General features: G+C 34.7%; 1 long non-coding RNA gene across 1 annotated transcript; it reads right to left on the reverse strand.

Annotated features, from left to right (window-relative positions):
* Positions 1 to 11938: 11938 nt before the first annotated feature.
* LOC143444272 (uncharacterized) lies at positions 11939 to 12652 on the reverse strand. The gene is made up of 4 exons (XR_013113703.1): positions 12474 to 12652; positions 12369 to 12404; positions 12186 to 12221; positions 11939 to 12058 (listed from the first exon to the last, which is right to left on the reverse strand). It is a non-coding gene; the product is annotated as an uncharacterized LOC143444272 (long non-coding RNA).
* Positions 12653 to 12865: the final 213 nt, after the last annotated feature.

Consider the following 12865-nt stretch of genomic DNA (forward strand, 5'->3'; position numbering starts at 1 on the left):
TGTTTTTGACTAACTTTTGGGCGCTGATTCCAAAAATGACATCAGTTTTTCTCTATCACGTCAAGTTTTTGAGCTAGCCACCCACCGCTTTGTCTCATAACCCACAAAAAAGTACAACATTTAAGACATTTGCGTTCATTGTATAAATCATTTTAAGAACTACAAGCAACTGAAAGTAACTCAATGGTTTTCAAATAAACATTTGTATAGCTCTATTCTGTTCCTTAAAACGCATATTGCTTCTGCAGGACAAATAAAGTGTGAGTTTTAGGGCAAAAATTTACGCTTGTAGCTTTTCCTGGCATGTTCAAGCTGTGGGCATTCTCGCTTAATACTCCAGCAATAGTCAGCCAGCATTTGTAAGTTCCATCTTCCCTGATATCTTTCCTCCATCACCTTCAGATCTTGATGGAATCTTTCTCCTTTCTTATCGCTAACCGCAGCAAGGTTTTTTGGGGAATTAGCAAAATGTGATTCCAATCTCCACATGGTGGAATTCCTTTTTCTACTGCCCTGCAAACAGCTGTTCCCTTGATTGCACCTTTAGGGGGCCAGAAGCAAGTTATTCCATCCTTTGTAGCCTTTATCCATGACTTATGAACGACGGCGACACTGTCTTCTTCATAGAAGTGCACAATTGCAAACTTTTTATCACTCATTGTTAATAAATATTCTTAATTTCCTATGTTATAAAGAATCAACTTTGGTGAAAAACATGAAACATGACAAACTTGATTTGACAAGCACTTTTTTAATTCACCCACAAAAATTAAGAATGGTTAATATACATCATTTAAGTTTTACGCAGAAATCAATCTTTCAGCTGACACCATAAGCTATATTTTTGGTCGTACATGCAAAATAGTTTTAAATACTTAAACTATTTTATCATCACGTGTCAAATACAAACCTAAATAGCTAATGAATATATATATAAGTTAATGAAAACATGCAAATAACATTACAAAAGCGGTATAGAAACAAATTCATTTTTGTTGGGTAGCAATACACATTTTGAACAAACATCTTTTAGATTTATCACACACAGACGATTATTTAGATCTCGTACAGACCAGATGTTCAGTCTGCTTGAATGAACTGGATAGAAAAAAAAGTTATCCTTTACATAAAATGTTTGGCAAACAAGCTGGGTTGAGTTATTATAGAACAAAATATTTTGAATTAGATAAATGCTTTCCTGTACTTGTACACAGTTATCTGGACTTTTAGTACGTAAAACATAATCAGATACGTACAGTTCATGGTATTGCATACAATCATTAACATCTATGTCTGCAGGCAGAGGTCCTGTACAGTGTCTTTTTTTGTAATGTGCGCCCTTAGTTTTGTTTACTTTAGTGAAAGGCCTATGCATTTTCTCTGATAACCGCCGAATGGCCTGAGGTAGTGGTGCATGGGGCTTCCTTTAAAGCCTTTTCAGTGACTGCAAATAATTTTCAAATGGAAAGCTGCAAAATGAATGAAGTGGTCCAAACTGCTCAGCATGCTTAGCTAGATGTGTAAGTGCGTGAACATTATGTATTATTTGATCTGATCCATATAAATTACTCATGTGTTCAATAAATACAAGGAGAAGTTCACCAGCATAATTACACAAATTAAAGCAAAGAGTGGGACTGCATAAAATGGTTATGCTTACATGTAACAGCATGAAATTGTCATATAACGAGCTAGGCAGCTTGTCACGAAAAACAACTGGGCCTGAATACAAAAGAATTGTACGAAACTCAGTTGCTTTCCAACGATCTAACTCTGAAAGCGATCTACCTTTTCGAAGAAATTCTCTGGGTAAAAACTGTTTTAGCATTTTTAAACTGTCAGAAATGGATGAGAGAATATTGCCGCCAAGTCTTGTTTTCAATGGACCACTTGTCCATAAACACAACAATTTTCTCATAACTCCTAGGCATACAAGATGTATATAATCAAGTGGAAATTGTGACACCATTCCTATGTTTAATAGCGTCAAACATGATTCTCCGTGTTGGTGATCTTCATAAGCCATTTCTTTAAACTTTACGTCAGTTCTTGGAGCAGCGTCACAACTTGGAAATGTCATTCGATGATTATACCAAACACCTCTCTGTTCACAGTAGTCACAACCATAATATCCCGTGTGTCCCTTTGTCTTCTTTACAAAAGCCCGTGCTGGAGTGTCACAAATCACATTTGACAATTTTATTTCATACACTTTTCCATTATCATAGATCACACCAACATCATCAATTTCATGCATTTCTTCAACAAATTTTTCAAGAAAAGCATTAGCATCTTTGGGTTTAGAAGTCCCCACCCAAAGACCAATAACAAAAGGTTCAGCATTTTTCTCTTGAGTTGTAAGACCTAATATAGGCCAAAATGATTCAGTACTGCTTTTAAATAATGGTAAACCATCGATGTTGATCTGAAGCACAATCTGATCGCACAGACACAGGTTCTGGTGTATCCGTAGCCTAGATTTGATCCCTTCGGCTATGCCGAAGTGGTGATAATGTCCACCAGCAATTTCATTAATGTCATACGTGCGACGAGTGTGAAGAAGTGTACGACTGTCTTTTGGCAAGTAAGGAAAATGAGGTCTTAAAAGAGTCAGTAAAGAGTTTGTATGAGACAAAGGTGTCTGACTTTCAATTACCCTCGGCTTTAGGAGTTCTGTGCTCGATTTGTCGAGCGTAAACTAAAAATAGAAAGGTGAAACGAGTTCGATTGTGAATCTTCAGGTTACCATAGGTCCCATTTTACGTAATCGTGACAGACGATTTTAATTTTTTTTTTTTTGACACATATGAACAGACTCTTGCATTTTGATGGTAGACGAAATTGGTCGAGTAAACAGCCGTTTTATTGGCAGGCTGCATGTTGCTAGGCAAAGACCTTTTGTTTTTTTCTGACTGTTCCAACTAAAGTCATGTCCCATGTGTTCATTACATAGCTAGCTGTGCCTGTAAAGAAAGTATCGGTGGTGAGATTTCTTCCAGAGCCTTCATACAAACAAGCCAGGTTCGGAACTGCTCGCTCACCAATATTTACTTGTCTGGGACCATCTGCTGGTTTACCAGTATAAATCTGACCATGTAGCGGGTGAGAGTTTGATGCATCATGCGCCCAGAAATCCTTGATGCCATATTAAGCCGGTTTTGATGGTATATAATTATATACTGTGTAAATTTAGTATGTCCTCGATATGGAAACAATTGTTCATCTATGGTGATACATTCATGTGGCTTGTAGGCTCTCTCCAAATTTTTATTCAGCATGAGCAAAATATCTCGTATTGGTGCAGCTTTATATTTTTACACATGCTCTGCACAGGTATTTTTGTTGTCAAATCTAATATATCTGAGCATCATCTTGAAGCGATCTCGAAACATAGCTGCACGTACAAGAGGCAAAACATCTACTTCCCACATATCTTCCAGATTATCTTTGTTATTTCTGCGTACACCAGCAACAATAAGGATGCCAATAAATGCTAAAGAATCTATGCTAAATTTCGAATCGGTGAAATGCCATGCAATATCAGCGGAAATTTATGGGAGTTGAGGACAGGGGCATAATGAGCTTTTTTTCTGAGTATAATCGAGGTCACAAAGATAACATATCATATAAGGTTGTTCAATGTCTACGTGGCCTAACAACACGTGTGATACTTCTGTAGAGCACAGTTTTTAAACATTCGGACCATTAAATCCGGCACACCGTACAAAAAGTATAACTAATTTGGGAATTTCAATATAAAATGTATGTGGGTACAATTGTACCCATACCGCCTTTTAGCGGTGTAAAATTATGCAGTAGGACAAAGGTTAAACTGTTTCTGGTAAAGTGTCTTTCGATCAGGTGTCGCGCCACGCAAGAAAACAATAATATTCAAGTTTAACTTAAAGCTTTGACTTTAAATAAAAATACGGTAATTACAAAGCAAAGTTAGGGCAAAAAGTATAAACTATATTACCAAACCATCTACCAGTTACAGGAGAGCACAATTACCAACAAATTTGATATGATGGATGTTAATACAGTCTCTAGTTCGTCATTTCTTTTTCTTTTTTTACCGTTACCAGACAAACATAAGACGTTCCCGGTAAAACATTATTTTTGTTGCCGAATCAAGAATGTTATGATCACGGAGGCGAGAAGCCAGCACTTCAGACGCTTCTTTAGATAAACCTAAATCACAAACTAGGTCGTTTAGCTCATCTTGAGTAAAAGGTGTCGGTTTACTCTGCATTTGTGAAGATGTTGAAGAGTCGGTATCACTGCAGTTGCTACTATTGCCATCTTCATCTTGTTTCAAATCAATTTCACAATCCAGGCCATCTCCAAAGTCATATGACGGTACACGTGGGCTAGAATGCTTATCAAATGCGGTGTTTACTTTGAATTAATTTCACAAAGTAGCTATTTGCGATACTGGAGAGCGATGATAACAGTGTTCTTGTTGTGAGAATTCGTTTGGATTGAATTCGTATTTGTCAGTAAACAGGAGAATTTAACACAAATGATCAACAGAGAAATAATGACATTTTAAAAAGCTATTTGGACATGAATCTATGTTTAAAAATCATTTACATTTTATTCTTTAGGATTCTGTTGTTTATTGATTCATGTTTTGAAATAATTTTTGCTACAACATTTCAAGATTATTTCCTTGGTTCAAAGTCATGTATATTAGCATGTTTATCAATGCAAGGTTTGTTGTGAATCTTTTTTACAAAGCTGCAATTTGCGTCGTCACATAAAAGTCCACATATGAGAACGTCCTTATCAAAGCACAAGTTTGATTTTATTTTAAAAAATTTATCACAAACTGTCCAGCAAAAATGATTTCCTTTATCTTTTTCCTTGTTGCCATCAAACACCCAATGTTGCTTTTAATGTTTTTACAATGGCACCCGCTCAAAATTTGCGTTGTGTTGCGCTATAGCAAAACTGGGCAACCCTTAGTAATTCTGAGTGACATTCAACGTTTATTGACCTTTGAAAACACGTGCACCATTTTTTATATGCTGGCAGCGCAATAAATTCTTCATCATTAATGCAACATTCCATAAACGACTTCAAATTGCAAACTTGGTGGATGTTTTTGTGAAAGAAAATGCCATTAAACGTTAACAAGGCAAAACCGGCTAAGTGACTAGCCTTTAAGGCGGGACGATTCCTGGCTAAGGAAAATCTTGGTTACAATTATACCCTTAGTTTCCAATTGTCTGAACGAGCCAATTTGACTGGCATCTTTTACTTTAATAGTGACAATCACACATGCGTTCAGAAACCTTTTCATGGTAATATGATTCACAGCTTACAGTTTAATTGAATCATCCAATCAATCATTAATTCCGTTTATCATAAGTAATATGTTACAAAAAACTTTATACTTATTCCATGTATTGCACAGACCTGTCACATGGAATAATGATTTAAAATTAACTGAACTTACCTTGCCCACAAAAGCCGAAAAATAAATGTGTTGAAGAGAGTACTTTTCCACAGTTTGTGCAATACATTTTGCAGATCATTAAATATTCTAATGTACTGTAATCTGGCAATATGTCAACAAGTGAAACTGACTATGAGCACTTTTTTTATATTTAAGTAAAGTGACGATTATAGTGTAACTATAGTTAAATAATGAACAAACGGGTAACGTCACTAAATACACAAACAAACATCTACTTCATCATAATTATTGTGATGTATCATTGTAATTACTGCTGTGTAACAGCTGGACTTATCGCTACAATTGCATTGTTTATTTTTCGCCAATAGTTGTGCTGTGCTGAGCCATAGTTACGCAAAGTACTCAGTAGTCAACAAAATCAGACACGCAAGGGTATGTAAAGAACGTAAAAAAATTAAATAACGAGGAAATTTATATGGAAAATGTCGAAGTCAATTTATTAAAGAAATGTTAAATCCGTATTTATGAAATGCTTGTCAAAATTTTTAAGCCCTTTCTAACAACTGCAGTTCCACTTCGAGTTTAAATTTAATTACCAATTTGTATTTTCAAACAAATCCGATACAAATACAACAAAACCTGATTATGATGTAACATAATTTTATGTGTGAATTGAGGACATTGTTATGAAAACAAATATATCGCTTTATAAATAAAACTGACAACAATATAAATTAAACATTGGTTTAAACTAAAAGCGACTTTGCATAAGACATTATTTAGTTTCAAGTTGGTTTCTGGTAAGTGTCTCTGCTCTAATTATTTTCATTCGAATCATGATTTTTACTTTTTAAATTATTTTAAACATAGACCTGTGGTTAGATTCTTTTCAAGCACAAATATTTGTGCTTTCTGTGTATGAGTGATAGAGATCATGGAAATATGAATTTAAAACAAAATTAGCATATTAAATTGCAATAGTTAACTAACTAACTTTAAACCCACTTAACTTAACCACTTAAATTTAAAACAATTTTTTTTATACTAAATGGCAAGAGTTATTGCATTTTACTGAAGATGTAAAGGGCACCACACCACTATTGAAAACTATTAACTTTTAAGACTGAATTCAAAGCAAGTTAACTTCATCGATTTTTCAGGAATGAAGTTAAATAAAAAGAAAGTATACTTCAAAAAATTAATTTCGTTGCTAACAATGCTATTAACATAACAATTATAACGAAAGCATTCATCGGCGTAGGTAAATATTAAATGCAAAAAGGTTTTTAAATAAGTTAAAGCACAAAATATCTGTGGTGGAACACATAACTTTAAATTTTCGTGTTCTTGAACTTGTTAAACTTTGCATGTTTCATTGCTAGTTCTATGTCATCTTGATGTGTTTATTTTCCTTTTATTTCTATTCAATGCTCATTATGTGCCACTTTAAATTTCTGCGTTTTCTCTGTTGCTGCTATTGACTTAATTTTATTAACTTTAGAAATTGCATTCGCCTCTGCTTCATCTTTCTATTTTGTCTCTGACCTCGATTGTCTTAATCTTTTAATCTTAGTTTTATGACAACTGCACTGGCAAATTTTTCTGCCAATCGCCAGACTTTTCTTGGGTTGTCATTATCACAAACTGCTGCTATAAACATTCTGTTCTGCCAATGATAGAATTCTGATGTGAACATTAAAAGTTTTTTTGAATATTTGTCAGTAAAGTAAAGTTCTATGTTTATTCTGCTTCTGCAAATTTCTCGTGGAATCCAAAACGTTGCAGAAAAAATTACACTACATTCCTAGCTTGACTTGATTGCACATTCCATCAAACAGTGGAAAAGTCCAAAAGTTTTTCGAAATTTAACAATCATCTGGACTCATACCAAAGTAGTCGGAATCTGTCGGATCTTTTCCATTGATTGTCTGCCAACCAATTCTCAACACTGTTTTGTTTCGGTCAAAAACTGCAGATTCCTCACCTTGTGGAAAAAATTACATCTGGATGATTACTTTATGACGACTAAGTTGCTTGCTTGCTTGCCTAGGTTGCACATTTCACCACACAATGCCGCTTTAACTCCTTAAGGAACGTTCCACAACGTTTTTGCTCTTATCAACTTCCTGGCGTTTGCACGGAATGACCGGATTTATGACTTTCCATGTTTCTGATGCAAACATAAGTATTTTGGTCACTGCTTTAACATCGTTAACAATCAATTGGACTCATTACAGGGGGAGTTGCAATACCCCACCAATTCTCGTCAATGTTTCAATCTTCACTTGTGTTCAAAAATCTTTTTCAATTGCAGATTTGGGTATTTAATAACAAATATTTATGCGCTTGAAAAAGACGGACATTACAGACATTTCATGACAGGTTTCAATGAATATTAAAGTTTCCTGATATTTGAAGCTTGTCAGAACATTCATTCTGTAATTTTGATCGTGTTTCTTATCGATCTTACAATTTTCGCAGAAGCTTTTACCAACAGTGATGCTGAGTTTAGTTTTTGATCAAATGTGTTCGTGGTCATTCATTAATAGCAAAGATGAACTTGCCGCTGGAAGCATATTTCAAGACATGAATTGACAGTTGAATTTGCATGGCTGACCATGGTACAGTTAAGATTTTTTAGTTATGGTCCAGTGCAGTTGTCTGTTAATGCTTTCTCCAATTTTCTTGAATTTTACTAAATTATTGTTGATTTGTTGGGTTAGTTGATTGTGCTTTAGTTAAATGAATGATAAATTTATGTGATTTATTAAAAAAGATTGGAAATCAATAATTACAATTAAAAAAGAGAAAAAAAATGATTGAAAAAAAAAGAGAACAAAAAAGGAAAGAAAGGAGTTGAAATTATAAAAAAAAATGAAAAGAGAGAAAATGTTTTTGCCTTACTGCGTATGTTATGTTTTTTGTGTCTTCATGTAGAAAACCATTAATTGTGTGTGCTTGTGTGTTCCACCATATATCAGTTGATCTTCACTCAGTGATAAACCAATCCAAAGTAATAAATAATAGTAATATTATTAGTCCAAGTAATCAGACGAATTAAAAGTCAGTTTTACCCTGGTTTATCTGAAAGTTTAGCAAACTGCAACATTTAAGCAAACTTACTGTAGGATTAAGTCCATTGTATTTGTAAACTTAATTTTGCAGAAGTTTTACTCAGATGAAGTAAAACACTTAAAAATTCAACAATTTCATGCCGTTAGCTATAACTATGATGTATTTTACGACATTCAACCACTTATCTGTAAATTTGCTAAAAACCATGAATATGCTCCCTTTTGTTCCATTAGCGTCAGAGTCCTGCATGATATTTTCCTAATCTCCGATCATACACAGATTATATTTAACCATTAATATAGTTTAGCAATTAATGATTTTGAGCATTTCTTGCAGTGGAATTTACTGAAAATATTAAGAGCAGAGCTAACCGACCTCTTAAACTTGTCAGCTGCAAATTAAATAATTAATTAGTAGGAGTTTGTCTACATTTAAAGGTCTTCTAAAACGCATTAGTATAGTGTTCAATACAAGTTTTTGACACTTAAAAGACGTTAGCTAACGGTTAGTGATACGGCACATTACGCATAAGCGTAATAAATTAATACTAAACTAAAGCTGTAAACAGAATTAACTTTTTTTGTTCTGGAGTTGTTAAAATAGAATGCAAAAACTGCACTACGTAAATTGATCAACATGGATCCTGCTGTAAACTCTAAAGACTTATCATATTGTGTGTAGGAATCATATCACCTTTATCTACAATAGTTAACGTTTTGTAAAGATACCTACCATCAGAATAGCGTTTGTCTTTTTTTTCAAATCATTAATGTATTTTTTTTTCGTTCCTTACAATTCTGTGCAACGTCATAAAAGATCGACTTGCTGTAGTTATGTTAGTATTTGTTCGAACTGAACAAGCAAAACACGTCCTAAATCACCTTTATCTACAATAGTTAACGTTTGGTTAAGATACCTACCATCAGAATAGCATTTGTTTTTTTTTCAAATCATCAATGTAATTTTTTTTTGTTCCTTACAATTCTGTGCAACGTCATAAAAGATGGAATTGCTGTAGCTATGTTAGTTTTTGTTTCAACTGAACAAGCAAAACATATCCTAATTTAATTACGAAAGTATTTAGTTTTGAGTTTTTCACTGAATTTAGTCAAAAAGTACAGTTTTTAGGATAGTGTTGTTTTCGACACCACCGGCTGTTGGAGGTAAACTTGATTTCCGGCCGTTCTAGTGTTAAATCCAGGGCTTTGGAGCAGGCATAAATATTAACTTGCTCCGGCTCCAGCTCCGGAGCCCTCTTTTATTATAAGTTAGCTCCTGCTCCGGAGCTCATTAATACCACTGCTCCGGCTCCATTACGTAAAAAACTGAGTTTTAAGGATGAACCCTCAATCAGGAATATCTAGCGTTTCAAAATAATCACAAACAAAACAACACAATTAATGAACACAAAACATTTATTTCTGAACAAAGCAGCTCAAAAACCATTTGTGCGAAGAAATAATATTGCCTCTGTCAAGTCTTCTTTCATCGAGCATCTTAAATCAGAGCGAATGATGCGCAATGCGAAGAAAAGTCTCTCAACACTCACTTGTGTTGGTGGCAAAGCTGTATCTGAGTACGCCACTTTTTGCAGAATATCTGGGTACATAAGTCCATTTTATACCTACGAAGTGCACTTCCATCTGTAGCTTCTGCTGCAGTTTTGCGACGTTTTGCTTGCCGATCTAGAAGTTTTTCAAAGTCCTCATCTTCTGAGGTGGGTGAAAAGTTTGCTGATTCTCCCACGTTGGTTTGATTTCCACCTTGTGACAGATTTTTACCTAATCTCCCTTCTTCATGATCCTTCATAGACCAAGCAATTTCGAGTAAAGTAGCTTTCCCTTTTGAATGTTGCTCATCATTCAATAGTACCCTGTACATCGGGTCAACATATACTGCTGCCAGCAGTACATCATTGGCGAAAAGCGCCTGTTCACGACGCTCCATGGATGTTCTTATGGCATCAGCCAAATTGCCACCAATTTGAGAAAACTGTAAAATTAGTTTTTTCCATTCTTTGAAAAATGACCCAGGTGTCAAGTCGGAAGCCTGCAGTTTTTTCGTTGTGAAGGATTTATCACAAACAGTGCAGTAGAAATTTTTTCTTTTGTCATTTTTAACAGTTGTCGGAGAACATTCCACCTCATTGCTTTCACCATTCACTGTGCTTTTATCAGAAAGTTCCTTAGCTGATATGTTCAGCTGATGTTCAATTCTCATCAATGTTTTGATCTTCACTTGTGTTCAAAAATCTTTTTCAATTGCAGTTTTGGGGTTTTAATAACAAGTATTGTTGCAATATATTTGTAATATCACGTAACAATAACTCGGCTTATTAATAAATACTTATATAAGTAGGCCTAATAAAACGTGTAAATGGCAAATGTATGTGTAACCAAACTTTTTCTCAGCCAGGAACTTCCCGCTTGACAGCTAGTCAAATAGCTCGGTTTCCTTTAATATCTTTCAATGGCATTTTCTTAAATAAAAACAATCATCTTCTCGCTATAAATCCCAAACGTAGACTGAATTAACAGTCGTCTTCCACTTCTCAGCCGGGCGCAACATTACCAACAAAACAAACTGATCTTCTACCCATAAAGTTCTCGATAGAGATGACGTAAAACCCGCAAGGGCTCTTTTATAGAAATTATGTAACTGGGAAATTTGTAAATGTCGATCACCTAAGGGATATCCTTCGGGCCAGCAAGGCATGAATTCAACCCTACCCTGGATATTAGAAATGTTTGTTGTTTCCGTCACTGCCCGCACCATACTTTTTATGAGTCGACCCCAACTTGAAATTCACCACCAGCAGCTGGCGATAAAGATCTACTAGAAATGATTGTCATGTGAAATTTGCAGAATAATAACATTTTATTGGAGCTAGGTGGATGCATATACACTATTATACAGGCAAAGTAAACCCACAAAAAATTTTCAAAGTAATGCAATATTGTAAATCATTCCACTAATGACACATTATTCCATACTTTAATAAAGATAGAGTACAGTTGCCAAGTATCAAGATAACACGATATCAAAAATGCTGCAGATAATAAACGCGAAACAGAAATTTGAAAATGAATGAAAAAGAGAAGATAGTAAAAAAATAACTCAAACTACACAAGTTCAAGCGTATTTAAAGTTGGTAAATGTTTTGGCTGTCACTGGCAATTGTACTTTTTTTTGAGGAGAAGTGTCGGAATCTGAGTAACAAGTTCCTTCTCTTCGTTTCTTGGGCGTGCCTACAAAAATAACACGCACTTCCTAAGTCTGTTTGTAATAAATGACGCTATTTTTTTGGCAAACAAACAGGTAGAAAAAGCTTAATGGTAGAGTGAAACTTCAACCAAATCCATACTAACTTACAGAAGGATAGGTCAACTCTTGTAGCTAAATAAAACTGTTTGTCTGGAGGCCACCGAGGTAGACATTTTTCGCCCATTTTTATGTCAGCAAGCGACTGAACATCACCTCCCGAAGGAAATCTGATGTCAGCAGGCCTGAAGATGTCCAGGATAATTCGGTCATAGGTGAATTTCACTCTTATGACGTTAGCTATTTAGATATAACAAAAAAAAATTTAGGCACGTTGCTTCGGAATGAAAGACCAACTTCGGTTAATGTTTTAATTTCAGTAAGAAAGCATAGCTATGAATAACCAATAATCACGTAGATACGATACCTTCAGAAAAAGAGATAGCAACACCTTTCGTTGGGCCTAAGAAACAGAAGGATTTTTTCTTTGAAATGATGAAAACATAAACAAAACAGACTTTTCCAGAACAACAAACAATATTCACTAACTTAACACACACCTACCTATACATGTATCCTTACGTATTTACTAATTTAGTTTTTAACAAACCTAATTCTTCTTGTGCCTGTCTGCCAGTGACTGCACCTGTTGAAAAAGTGAGTATATTAATTTAAACAGTTTAATATTTATCACCATCTTCTGTGAGATCTCTACCTATTTGACAATCGCTTTTGTCAGTCACGTTGGGAACTGGCTCTGCAAAAGAAAAAGAAAAACTTTGCTAAAGGTGATAAACTATAACAGGCATATAGGCTACTATAAAACTGATTGAATAAAAATTAACATTTTACCTTAAGGCGCATGCTAATAAATTTGTGACAAACCTGCTACTTCTTGTGACTGACTGCCAGTGACTGCACCTGTTTAAAAAGTGAGTATTTAAACCATTTAATATTTAGAAATATTACACCTATTACACAGGGGAACACAATTTTTGTTGACTTCGATCTAACAATTGTTTTTGACTAACTTTTGGGCGCTGATTCCAAAAATGACATCAGTTTTTCTCTATCACGTCAAGTTTTTGAGCTAGCCACCCACCGCTT

Source organism: Clavelina lepadiformis, chromosome 1, assembly GCF_947623445.1.
Source record: "Clavelina lepadiformis chromosome 1, kaClaLepa1.1, whole genome shotgun sequence".
Classification (NCBI taxonomy): Eukaryota; Metazoa; Chordata; class Ascidiacea; order Aplousobranchia; family Clavelinidae; genus Clavelina; species Clavelina lepadiformis.